Below are 13,696 nucleotides of genomic sequence, written 5' to 3' on the forward strand. Positions count from 1 at the left end.
CTCTCTGTTAAAGATATCCACTTCCATCAGAATACATCCTCATACAGTATCCTTGTTGAAGTGTATAATGATCCCCTAGTTCTTCTAGTTTCACTCAGCATCAGTTGATGTAAGTCTCTCCAAGCCTCTCTGTATTCTTCCAGTTGGTCATTTCTTACAGACCAATAATATTCCATAACATTCATATACCATAATTTACCCAACCATTCTCCAATTGATGGACATCCATTCATTTTCCAGTTTCTAGCCACTATGAAAAGGGCTGCCACAAACATTTTGGCACATATAGGTCCCTTTCCCTTCTTTAGTAGTTCCTTGGGGTATAAGCCCAGTAGTAGTATGGCTGGGTCAAAGGGTATGCACATTTTGATAACTTTTTGGGCATAATTCCAGATTGCTCTCCAGAATGGTTGAATTCTTTCACAACTGCACCAACAATGCATCAGTGTCCCAGTTTTCCTACAGCCCCTCCAACATTCATCGTTATTTGTTCCTGTCATCTTAGCCAATCTGACAGGTGTGTAATGATATCTCAGAGTTGTCTTAATTTGCATTTCTCTCATCAATAGTGATTTGGAACACTTTCATATGAGTGGAAATAGTTTTAATTTCATCATCTGAAAATTATCTGTTCATATCCTTTGACCATTTATCAAATTGGAGAATGGCTTGATTTCTTATAAATTAAAGTCAATTCTCTGTATATTTTAGAGATGAGGCCTTTATCAGAACTTTTAACTGTAAAAATGTTTTCCCAATTTGTTACTTCCCTTCTAATCTTGTTTGCATTAGTTTTGTTTGTGCAGAAACTTTTTAATTTGGTGTAATCAAAATGTTCTATTTTGTGATCAATAATGGTCTCTATTTCTCCCTTGGACACAAACTCCTTCCTCCTCCACAAGTCCGAGAGGTAAACCATCCCATGTTCCTCCAATTTATTTATGATTTCGTTCTTTATGCCTAAATCTTGGACTCATTTTGATCTTATCTTAGTATATGGTGTTAAATGTGGGTCCATGCCTAGTTTCTGCCTTACTAATTTCCAGTTTTCCCAGAAGTTTTTATCAAATAATGAATTCTTATCCCAAAAGTTGGGATCTTTGGGTTTGTCAAACACTAGATTACTATTTTTATTCCCTATTTGCCCTGTGAACCTAACCTATGCCACTGATCAACTAGTCTATTTCTTAGCCAATATCAAATTGTTTTGGTGACTGTTGCTTCATAATATAGTTCTAGATCAGGTACACCTTCATTTAATTATTTTCATTACTTCCCTTGAAATTCTCTACATTTTGTTGTTCCATATGAGTTCTGTTGTTATTTTTTCTAGGTCATTAAAATAGTTTCTTGGGAGTCTGATTGGTATAGCACTAAATAAATAGATTAGTTTAGGGAATATTGTCATCTTAATTATATTCGCTCTGCCTATCCAAGAGCACTGAATGTCTTTCCAATTATTTAAATCTGACTTTATTTTGTGGCAAGTGTTTTGTAATTTTGCTCATATAATTCCTGACTTTCCTTTGGTAGATATATTCCCAAATATTTTATACTATCGACTATTTCTTTTTTTAATAGTCATTTAAGCCATAAATTCATAAGTTCAGACTGCTTGCCATTGGCTCTCATAAAGTATGCTTCTCTGAATGGAGCAGGCTGACATTTCAGTTGAACCTAAGTGCCTTTTCCTTTGGTTTTCTTCTTCTGATCATTTTCCTTTACCCACTTCAGAAAGCTATTTCTGTTCTTAGAATGCTTAATATGCTCAATATACACATTAATTCTTTTAACTAAGATCTTATACTTAATTTATTTATTAATTAATATTATAGACCTATACAACTTGCCATGGTAACATATTCTTTGCTGAACTGTGCCCATACCCTTGACATCTACAGTATCACCTTTAACAAACATTTATTAAATATCTATGATATTCTAATCATTGTGCTAAGTCCTAGGGATACAAAGGAAAAAAGTAAATACTCTCTAACTTTAAAGAATTTACACTAGTATTTATTTTTTTATTGAACTCGTCAAATTTTTTAGTCCTAGTGGATGAAAAAAATGCCCTCCTAGCTCTTTATATATCTATATATAGCTAGAAAAAAAAACTTCCAGAAAAAGAATGCAATGTGACAATTTTCAAACAGCTTCTGGATGCAAAGTAGACTAAAAAGAGGGGGGCCAGGACTAATTCTTGTACTAACTAGTTGTATGATATAGAACAGGGGAAATCAAATTTTTCACTAATACCTCCATTTATTTAATGAGCAAATGAAGATATAAATTAAATAAGAGGAGAGAGACACAATATATCCTTCAATAAAAGAATTTCTACAGCTAAGTTTCCATTATGGTGTGACCTCTTCAATTATTGTTCAGCTACAATTAGGAAGTTGGGCTATTTTTTTTTAACCCCAGAGAGTAACATTTCACACATTTGAGTCTGAAGATGCAGCTATACTTCTCTGCCTTTATTCTATGATGTGATGCCTTCAATATACTTCTCACAACAAATACCATTATCATTATCACGGCAACAACAAAAAAGATAAGTCCTCTCCAATATTCCCCTTATTTAATTTTAAATGTTGTTTTTTTTTTTCCTTTTTAATCCATTCCTCCATTATGCCCCAATTGAAAATAGAACAAAACTGCTCTCAAATCATAGGTGCATAGTACTACAAAACAAATTCCATAAATCCTATATGTGACATTTAATATTCATCACTTTTCTGACTAATAAGTGGCACATTTTATTGGACTACTGCTTTATCATTAATTAAATTTGTTTAAGTACAAATATTCATTGCTCATGGCTGGGCCATGCTAATATCATAACAATAACAATACAATCAATGTAAGAACAATGACAATTCACTATTTTAATGATATGCTAATCACACTAGCAAAGATTACAACTGCAATATACTATAATAAATTCAAACTGGATGTCACATATATCTTAGAGATCACACTATAATAATTAGTAAAGATGTAAATTACAAACTTTTAACAGCTATAAATAGGGCATGCTTTAATAACAAAATAAGGGATGCAATCAATTAATTACAAATATATATATAATGGCATGAAATTTTTAAAATTGCCCCCCCAAAATTAAAGGAAAATCTTGTTTCAGGCAAAATCTTCTTAGTGATCTTTCCTTTCTCTTGGAAGCCACACTTCAAAGAAAGTACAGAAATCCTCTATAAGAAGAACCTCATATTTATTTTATAATTTGAAATGTTCTCTCATCCTTCTTTCCTTCTTTCTCTGTCATATTCTTCCATTCCCCAAATTCCTAACACAATTTTCTCTCTTTACACTAATGTTTTTTTCTTTTCTCTTTGAAACATTTCTATTCTTAAAAGGAAAATATCCTCTCATCTGATTATTGAAGAGAAAAAAATATATTCCTATAGTCTTTTTATTTTTTCCTTAAGATAAAAATAAACTTCCACATACTGGCAAAAACACAGAGTACACTCTCTGTAGGTTAAAGAAAATTCACCTTGCTCTCAATACGTGCTTCAAACTGGATGAAGAATCGTTTGTGTTCTTTTTTGGTAGTTATCTTGACTCTTTTTGGTGATTATAATAGAAAACTGTCTGTCTGAGAGAGAAACTAATGATATAAAAATAACAGAAGACACCCACTACTTGTTATCTTGCTGCTGTTTCTCTAGAGCCTCTTCCTTATTTCCCAGGGTGCTGTACTCTAGTACCATTTGGAGAGTGAGACTTAATTTATTTAGTAGACAAAAACGGACAAGATACAAGAACACAAAACACAAGGACATAAAAGGACACAACAAAATCCATTTACATAATGAGATCTAGATACCTTGTTTCACCTTGCTTTTACTCTTCCTTCTATTTCCCTGGATGTTAGATCTCTTAGTCACTGAAATACTTAGGAAATTTGGAAAACAACTCCCTAATCTGCTACTTCAACTCCTCCAAACCCAAGAAAACAAAAACAAGCTGAGATAGGTGTTTCTGGGAATGATGAATTTGAGATGAACTTTTTTCTTTTCTTTTTTTTTTTTTTAACAAAATAAGACTACTCTGCTAGCAATTTAAAATCAGATCATTACTGCTCTCCAAATGGGAAACAAAAACAAAACTATCCAATAATATTGATCTGAAAACTACATAAAATACCAATTGATTATGTTGTGTGAATTTTTTCATTGACATTATTTAAGAAAAAAAGATAACCATTAATATAGTGACTAAACATTGATTGAACTTTGTGTGTAGGCATACATACATACATACATACATACATATATACCTAAATATTTATATATACCACTATTCTCTTTGTGTGTGTATTTTTCTCTTTCTTTCTCCCTCTTCTTCTTCATCTTTGGCTCTTCTCTCTTTTATTCCCTCCTCTTTCTCTCTTTCTCTCCCTCCCTCCCTCTCTGTTTCTCTATCTCTCTCTTTCGCTGTCTGTGTTTTTCTCTATTTCTCTCTCTCTTTCCTTTTCTTGCAGAATTCTTATCCTCAAGAAGTAGGAAAGACAAGAAACTTTGACACTGGTATTTTGAAGGCTGTATTACTAGAAAATGAGAATTCTTCATCATCTTTTTATCCTGTGGAATGCTTATACATGCTTCCTTAAACATCTTTTTATTAAAATCCCACCCAATATGCTATGTTTTCCTCTAGTTATTTATGGTATCTTAGGCAAATGAATACCCCCATCATAGGAAAAACAACTGACCTGGAAAGTGGATTGAAAAGAAATAAATGATCATTGGAGTATCTAAATACTATGAAGAGAAAGTTAGCTATCATATTTCAAGAAATAAAGAAAACTTTTTTTTTCTATATCGAAATAGAGGGCAAATTAGAAATTGAAAGAATTAATTAGTTACCTTTTGGGAAAAATCTAAAAATAAAAACTTCCTAGAATAATGAAATCAAAAGCCAGAATTCCAGGTGAAGGAGAAAATGCTGAAGTAGAAAGAAGGAAAAAAATTCAAATATTGTAGTGCCAGTCCCACAAGTTTTAGCAGCTACCATCATAAAGGAAGAGAGACCATGAGATATGATATTCTAGAAGACAAAGAAATTAGAATTACAACAAAAAATTATCTACCCAACAAAGTTGAAGATCTAAAATATCAAATATCTCTCCTTCTACACTATACCTATGCTAGTGCAGACCTTCATCACTCCATATCTACACTTTGGTAATAACCAATTGGTTGGTCTTCCTCAAGTATTTCCCCATTCTATTTTATTCTCCAGTAAAGCTATCAAATTGAAAATTTAAAGCACAATTCTAACCATATCACTGTGCCTCTCTGAACAAATATAAAATTCTTTACTTGGCTTATAAAGTCCTACATAACTTGGCCACTTTTTTTGTTTCGATCTTCTTACACTTTGTAGTGCACACTTGTCAATGAGGCTGGACTCTACTTACTTTTTTAACAAGATATTTCATCGCCTTACTTTAGGTATTTTCACAGGCCTATAATGCCCCCCTATGATGTTACATTTAACCTTACATATATATACATATATGTGTGTGTGAAATAAATATACATAAAGATATATTATATATTTTAATCTGATATATATGTATTACATAATACATATGTGTACTCTGTCTTCATATAGTTATTTATAAGTTGTTTTTCTCTTTCAGGGGTATGCTCAAACTAACAAACCCACTTTCAGTGAATATTAACACACTAAAATTGGCAAACAAATAAATCAGGGCTTTATTAGTTGTTTTCCTGATTGTGTAGACTTAAGAAAGTGATTATGAAAATATTAATAATGCAGGTTAAAAATTTTAAAAGTATCATGCACCCCTCCACATTTTTTTTGCTAGAGAACCTGTGGTTAAACATTTACCAGCACAGCATTTCCCTCATTAGGGAAATTCCTTTACAGCACAATTTTAGGTTGGGTTTTTTTCCATTGTATGCCAAAGGTGGACAATATCTGTCATACATTACATGTCTAATATAATGACTAATTGATTTTGATCTCCTTTTGAGAATCTCTAATATTTTATTCTTCCATCTCTCCTTCTGCACAGTATCATCTAAAAAGTCTTCTATCCTTCAAAAAGTTATCAAACTGTGCATACCCTTTGACCCAGAAGTGTTACTACTGGGCTTATATCCCAAAGAGATCTTAAAGAAGGGAAAGGGACCCAAACGTGCAAATGTTTGTGGCAGTTCTCTTTGTAGTGGATAGAAACTGGAAACTTAATGGATGCCCATCAATTGGAGAATGGCTGAATAAGTTGTGGCATATGAATGTTGTGCAATATTATTGTTCTGTAAGAAATAACCAGCAGGATGATTTCAGAGAGGCCTATAGAGACTTACATGAACTGATGCTAAGTGAAACAAGCAGAACCAAGAGATCATTATACAAGGCAATAACGAGACTCTATGATGATCAGTTCTGATGGACATGATGATTCAGACCAGTTCCAATTGTTCAGTAAGAAGAAAGTCATCTACACGCAGGGAAAGAAATGTGGGAACTGAGTGTAGACCACAATATAGCATTTTCACTCTTTCTGTTGTTTTTTTGTGTGCATTTTTGTTTTCATTCTAAGGGTTTTTTTATTTTTAGATCCAATTTTTCTTGTGCAGGAAGATAACTGTATGGACATGTATACATATATTGGATTTAACATATATTTTAACATGTATTGAAATACCTACCATCTAGGGAGGTAGGAGGAAGGAGAGGAAAATTTGGAACAGAAGGTTTTGCAAAGGTCAGTGTTGAAAAATTACCCATGTATATGTTTTGTAAATAAAAAGCTATAATTAATTAAAAAAAATAAAGAGTTTGAAAGGAGATGGGAATGTCTAAGTCCTGAATTTTACTTTGTCAATTTTTCCTAAGGTTGATTCTATACATTATTATTCACAGATTTTGTTGTTCTTCCCAATTTTCTTTACTTCCTCACATTAAAAAAAATTATTCTTAAAAAAATAAAAAATAAGAAAGTCTTTTATCCTTTGCTATTCTCCTAATTATCACTAATGTTCTAGCCTTAGTTTTATTAGACAAACAAGATATTCAGTGAAAAAAACTTACTGAAGATAACTATTGAAACCTTTTAACTATCAATCAGAGAACTGAATTGCTGGACTGTAATTATGATATTTTGGAGGAATAAATGTTAGAAATGACTTTGGCCTCTCTCAGAATATCAATTCAAACATTCATCTAGATCTTTGCATTATTTGATACTGTTAATAAATTACACAGTCAGTACTAGTGATCTTTATCTCAGCCTATGAGTACCGGATATGAGACTGAGAAAGTGTTTTGAGAAAAGATGTTTCTGCAGTTATTACTTTTTTTAAACACAGGTAGGTACTAGGAAAAAATAATGAAAGGTGTTTTTGTCTGAATTTATGAGGTAATTTTATATCATACTTAATAAAATACCTTTGAATTTGATGTGTGAGAATAAGATGACAGTTAAGTAGTGATCTGAGAGGTATGATTTTTGAGTACAATTCTTTCACCTTATAACACCTACCTACACTTTCATCCATAAAATTGCTGCAGGTAGATATGTACTCTACAATGTCTATTCAGTCCCTTCCTTCTTTTATTATGAGTGTTATCTTATTCTTTTTGTCATTCTGATGGTTTATTATCATTAAGATTATTAACAATAGATATTGACATTAACAATAATTTTATGCAGAAATGTAACTCATGCAAATTAATTGCTATGGTAAGAACATCAAATTAGTTCAAACAACTCTAGGCAAATCACTGACTTATTTCCAAATGGAGAGAAATAACAGTCAAAAGTAATAATTGGTTAAAATGCAAATTCATTTATAAAGTTTGATTAAGGATACTCAAGGAATAAAAAAATTTTAAATAAAAACAAGAAAATTTTAAAATTCTGAAAATATTTGTGATGATCCATATGCATTTAACCCATATACTCCCTTTACTGCAAAGGAGTAGGATAGACTTATCTTCTCATATCTCTTCTTTAGAGTCATGCTTATCCTTTGCAATTTTGCAACATTCACATTTTATTTTTTGTAGTGGTTATTGTTGTCACCATTTTATATTGTTCTCACTTCTCTACTTGCTTCACTCAAACTTTTTATGTATTCATATTATCATTTCTCATAGTAAAGTATTACTCTACTATATTCTTTCATTATATTTTAGCCATTCCCTAATAGAAGAGCATGCACTTTTTCTCTGAGTTTTTTGCTACCACAAAAAGTGTTATTATAAATATTTTGGTGTATGTGAAGACTTTCTTTTGTTAATGAGTTTGTTGATAAGGAAGTATTAGAATACTCAATGAATGTGAACATGTTAGTTACTTTATTGCATAATTCTAAGTGGCTTTCAAAAATACTTTTATTTATTCACAGCTCTTCCAACATAATATTGGACAAGCCCTAAAGAATATCTATACAAATGCATTTTAAAATCTTGATATTTGTGAATGGATACAATGTATATTGCAAGAGAAAGTACAAATGCAGAGTAATCTGAACCCCGAGTAGGAAAGACTAAGGGAAATGCCCTGAAAGTCATTCAGAAAATTGCCAACCTCTATTCCTGACTCCAAACTTTCTGCAAAAGTAGGCAAAGGTCTATCAGTAATAAAAACAAACCCACTGTACCCAGTAAAGTGAGCTGCGGAACACCACTGCCTCTGGATGAAATAAATATGACATGAAAGGCAATGAATCAGCCCCTAATGAATATAAGTAGGCTGCAATGCATAATCAACAAGGAACTAAGAAGAACAAGAATTAAGAACTCTACCAAGAAATTGTACAACAGGAAGAATATGGATCAGTCATATGGCAAGAATGAGGGATGGCAGATGTTTAGTAGAGGCTCCATTGTGACCCTTGCAATGTCAGGAGAAAGAAAGCAAGAATACAATTAATAGATTTAGAGATGAAACTTACAAGATTTGACATGGATATCATTCAAAAGGTATTAGCTAAATACCTACCATATTCTAGACACTGTGGATAAATGCACAAAGAATGAATGCGCAATACATATATGAGGAACTAAATATGGGTTTTTTATAGCTTAATCAAATATATATATTTTGGGAGGAACATTATCATTTGGTGGAATTAGAAAAAGTTTCTTGCAGAAGATAATACGGACAGATTCTGTGTGAAGTAGGAGAGAATAAGTGACCCAAGTTAACACTAAAATTAAAAAATACAACCTATACAATTGGAAGGATGATGGTATCCTTTTCAAGATTAAATTTGGAATAGGAATTTTGAAGAAAAAAAGACAGTGGGGGCTGCATATTGCAAACTATCCATGCCTGCTTCTCTTGTACCATTTACTCTCTGCAATACAAAACAAAAAGAAATTGAACTTATTATTATTGCCTCCAAGTTATCCTCACTGAGGGAGTTTTGAGGAAGATCCAATGTGATCTTGGAGGCAAGAATTAGGGGAGAAACTTTCTCAATGAATTTGTGCAGATATTTTTGCTCTAATGGAATTGACATCCAGGTGAGAATGACTAGGAGGTTTCAGAGAAAAGGGAGAAAGCAAAGTGGTAAGTATTGAGGGGTGATAGTTAGGAATGATTGTGTTAGAGATGAGGCCCGTAGTTGGGTGTGGAAATAAGTATGAAATGTGGATTTATTCTTAACAACTTGATCACATGTTCCTGCAGTCAGATCATGGTTCCCTCAATCTCAGGATGCCTCAGTCTTAACTTTAGGGACCATAGATATAAATGATCGGACATTTTTCATAATGTTTTTCAATTTCTCTCACCTCTGATTTCCTTTAAGCCTGAAGAAGCAATGTTCATTAAATTGTTATGAGAGGATCCAAATCAGATCCAATTGATCAATGATGAACAGAACCAGCTATACCCAGTGAAAGAACATTGGGAAATAAGTGTGGACTACAGCATAGCATTTACACTCTTTCTGTTATTGTTTGCTTGTGTTTTTGTTTTTCTTCCCAGGTTATTTTTACCTTCTTCCTAAATCCATTTTTTCTTCTGCAGCAAGATAACTGTATAAATATGTATACATATATTATATTTAACATATACTTAACATATTTAATATGTATTGGATTACCTATATCTAGGGGAGAGGGTAAAAGGAAGGAGGAGAAAAGTTGGAACAGCAATTTTTGCAAGGGTCAATGTTGAAAAATTACCCATGCATATGTTTTGTCAATAAAAAGCTATAATAAAAAAGATGTTACTATATTTCATAGTTCTTAATGATTAAAAGAATTAACTGGCAAAAAAGTGAATTGTTTGGGGCAGCTAGGAGGCCCAGTGGAGAGAGCACCAGCCCTGAAGTCAGGAGGACCTGAGTCCAAATCTGATCTCAAATACTTAACACTTCCTAGCTGTGTGACCCTGGTTTAATCACTTAACCCCAATTACCTCAGGGAAAAAAGTGAATTGTTTGTTTTGTTCCTTGAGCTCCTTTTATTTTTTGTTGCCTTAACCTTTTAATATTTTTCTTTCAACTATGAATTAAAAGAATCTAGAATTTCTGAGTCTTAATGTTTGTTATTACTGGGTTCAAGCTCAGCTTCTAACATTGCTTAGTGGTACAATATTGAGCAAATCTCTACTGCTTAGTGTTCTAAGAAACTTTCTTAGGTTATTTTTAAATTGCAGGAAAAGTGTCAATGAGCACTGGTAGAGGAAATTTCTTCAACTGAGAGAGTTTTACATTAATGAAATCATAGGTGTAGCCCCCAACCTCTAATCCATTATTACAGATCAAACCTTGGGTCTCTATTGGATATTTTATTAAAATAAAGTACAGATTATTCCATAATAACAACAGCAAAAAGAATTGGCCCACAATATAGATCAGCAGTTCATAATGGAACATGTTGAGGTTTAGATTCTTATGTGACACAAGTAGACAAATGTTAATGTAGAACTGCAGTTTAGAACAGATTTGGGAATGGAATAATATATTTAGGAATTTTGCAAAAAGGTGAAAAAAATCACAGGTTTCCAAAAAAAGGTGATGTGTAGAGAAAAGCAAAAAAAGCAAATAGAACCTTAAGGGATACTCATTTAAGGAGGAGAAAGAAGACTAGTAGAAGTCAAAGAAGATACTGTCTTTGAAGTGAGAAAAGAACTGAAAAGTGATTCTTCTTGTGAAATTATAAAATGAGGAAAAAGTGTCAAGAAAGATGAAATGGATACAGAGAGATCAATTTAAGATAAGGAAGAAAAAATAAAACTGTGGATGAGGCCATTAAATGGCCATTGGTAAGCTTGGAAATAATTGGATTTTATAAAGTGGTGGAGTCAGAAATGAAATTTCACTGTGTTAAAGCAAAAAAGGGTGAGGAAATGGAACCAACAGTTGTACACTGAGTTTTCTTTTTTTTTTTATTTTTAGTGTCTGAATGAAAACATGCAGCAAGTTTTAATCTAGATATAGCTTAAAAAAAAAGGTTAGCATGAGGGACATTTTCAAATCACACATATATCCCCCCACATACATGATTGAGGACAATAGTAGGATTTTTTGGACTCGTGTCTTTTCTTTGCAGCAGATTTATCATTTAGAATACCTTTTGATATCACCAGCTGTCAGATTTTACCAGAATGTCCTTTGGCAAGGAGGAATGGATTTGTTTTTGATATGAAAGGAAAAAATGTTCTGCTATGCTTTGCAGTCAGCATACCTAAAGCTGACTAATAGTAAAATACTGTAGTATTGCTTTTTATCAGTCACCTATATAGACCCTCCCCCCAACTTAGGTCAACTTATATAACTTTTATTATTGTTATTCATTAAAAAGAATATTAATAACTAGAGAAAGAGGGAGAAAGAAACAGAGACAGAGAAGAAGGAAGGGATAATAATGAATGCAATTGTCATTTCCATCATGCTTCACATAACAGTGCCCTCCTCTGGAAACTATTAGGATGACAGCTAATGTCTGTTGTGCCATACAAAGAGGCCTGTGAATTGATGACCCTGTAAAGAGATTTGGAGCTGAATAGGGAAGTGCATTGTTAATGGTATTAAATATTACTTAGCCCACAGCAAGCTGCATGTTCAACAGTTTAAACTTTAATTGCTAGCTGATGCAGAAACATGACTGAATATATGTAAATCCTATTGAAAGCTAATATCATTTTGGCTCCTCAGATGGATTAGCAGCCTTTACAATTAGCAGCATGTGCAGCTAATGATATTAAGGGAGAATCCATCATAGAGGAGTGTAAGGAAAATTTAAATTTAGAAAGAAATAATGTTCTTCCTTTTACAAACCATAGAACTGCCTCCCACCCAAAAGACTTGCCAAGAAATATATTCTAGAGGAAAACCTGGGCTCTTACAGAATAGTGAGACTGACTTATCATGACCTTGAATTTTTTTGCTTTCTATTATGTACATTATCAGAAATTCTAAGTAAAAATTAGTTCTTTGCTTCTTTCTTCCTATTCCATATTTTTCTCTGTATAATTATGTAGTATGTGCGACAAAGAAAATGAAAAAGGAAAGCAAAGCATGAAGTTGACTAGAAAGCATAAACAAGGTGAGATGAATGATCTTAAGTAACTGGATCCACAAGCTTCACTAAGTATTATGCTTACTGTGATAATGAAGAGTGAGAGTTTGTTGGGGACCCAACACTCATCAAATCAATTAATTTTTATCTATTCAGGAAGAAAATAGAGGAGAAAATATATATACATATATAATATTAAAAATTGAGAGATGTTAGAAAGAAAGGTTGAAAGGAAGGTGGAATTGTAGTTGGTACTTTAAGTCATGAGGCAGAAATGAGGAAGAGGAGTGATTCAGACATAAAGGATAACCATAAAAAATGCCCAGAGATGAAAGATGGAGTGTCTTGTTCATCGGAAAGTCAGAATACTAGTTCCAGTGAATCAAAGAGTATATCTGTAAGGCAGTAAGTGAGAAGACTAGAAAGGCGGGAGGGAGCTAAGTTATGAAATGTCAAACAGAGCACATTATATTTAGTTCTGGAAGGAAAAGGATAGAAATCAATGATTCCAAACTTTTCCCTGAAACAAACACTTATCATTTTAACACCAATATTCCTCTGATTGACAGCAAATGGAAAAATGGCCTATAAGTTAGGAAAATGAGGTTTCAAGTCTCACTACTGATACATCCCCACTGTAGGACTCTTGGCAAGTCACATAACTTGCCAGAGATCATTAGTTGCAAAATGGTTCTAAGTTGATTGAAGGAAAATCTTTCCTCATTGAGGATTCTCTATATCAGTGAAACAACTTCATACCATTCTCCCAGAATACTTATTTACTTCTTGAAAATCAAAATGATAGAACAAAAATTGGAACATTATATCCCAGCACACTTTATGAAGAGATTATTCAACTAGAATTTCATACCATTTGGGCAGTATCAGGTTTTTTGTATTCACTTAATCTCTGAGTAGCTATATAGTGCTATTAATCCTACCTTTCTTTGCCTCCCCCTTTTTGTTTGCTTTATTTCTATCTCCTTACAAGCACCCATCATATCAAGTCACTATTTTTACACCATCAATGTCCAATGTACAAAAGGTCTTGCTAAATGACACCAAGCAGATGTTTGATTGAGTTCCAATAAAATGAAGAACTCTCCCTTTCAAAAACTGATCAAATCTTAGTTATATTGTATAGCTATGTAGC

This window comes from Sminthopsis crassicaudata, chromosome 6 (genome assembly GCF_048593235.1).
Source record: "Sminthopsis crassicaudata isolate SCR6 chromosome 6, ASM4859323v1, whole genome shotgun sequence".
In the NCBI taxonomy this organism is placed as follows: domain Eukaryota; kingdom Metazoa; phylum Chordata; class Mammalia; order Dasyuromorphia; family Dasyuridae; genus Sminthopsis; species Sminthopsis crassicaudata.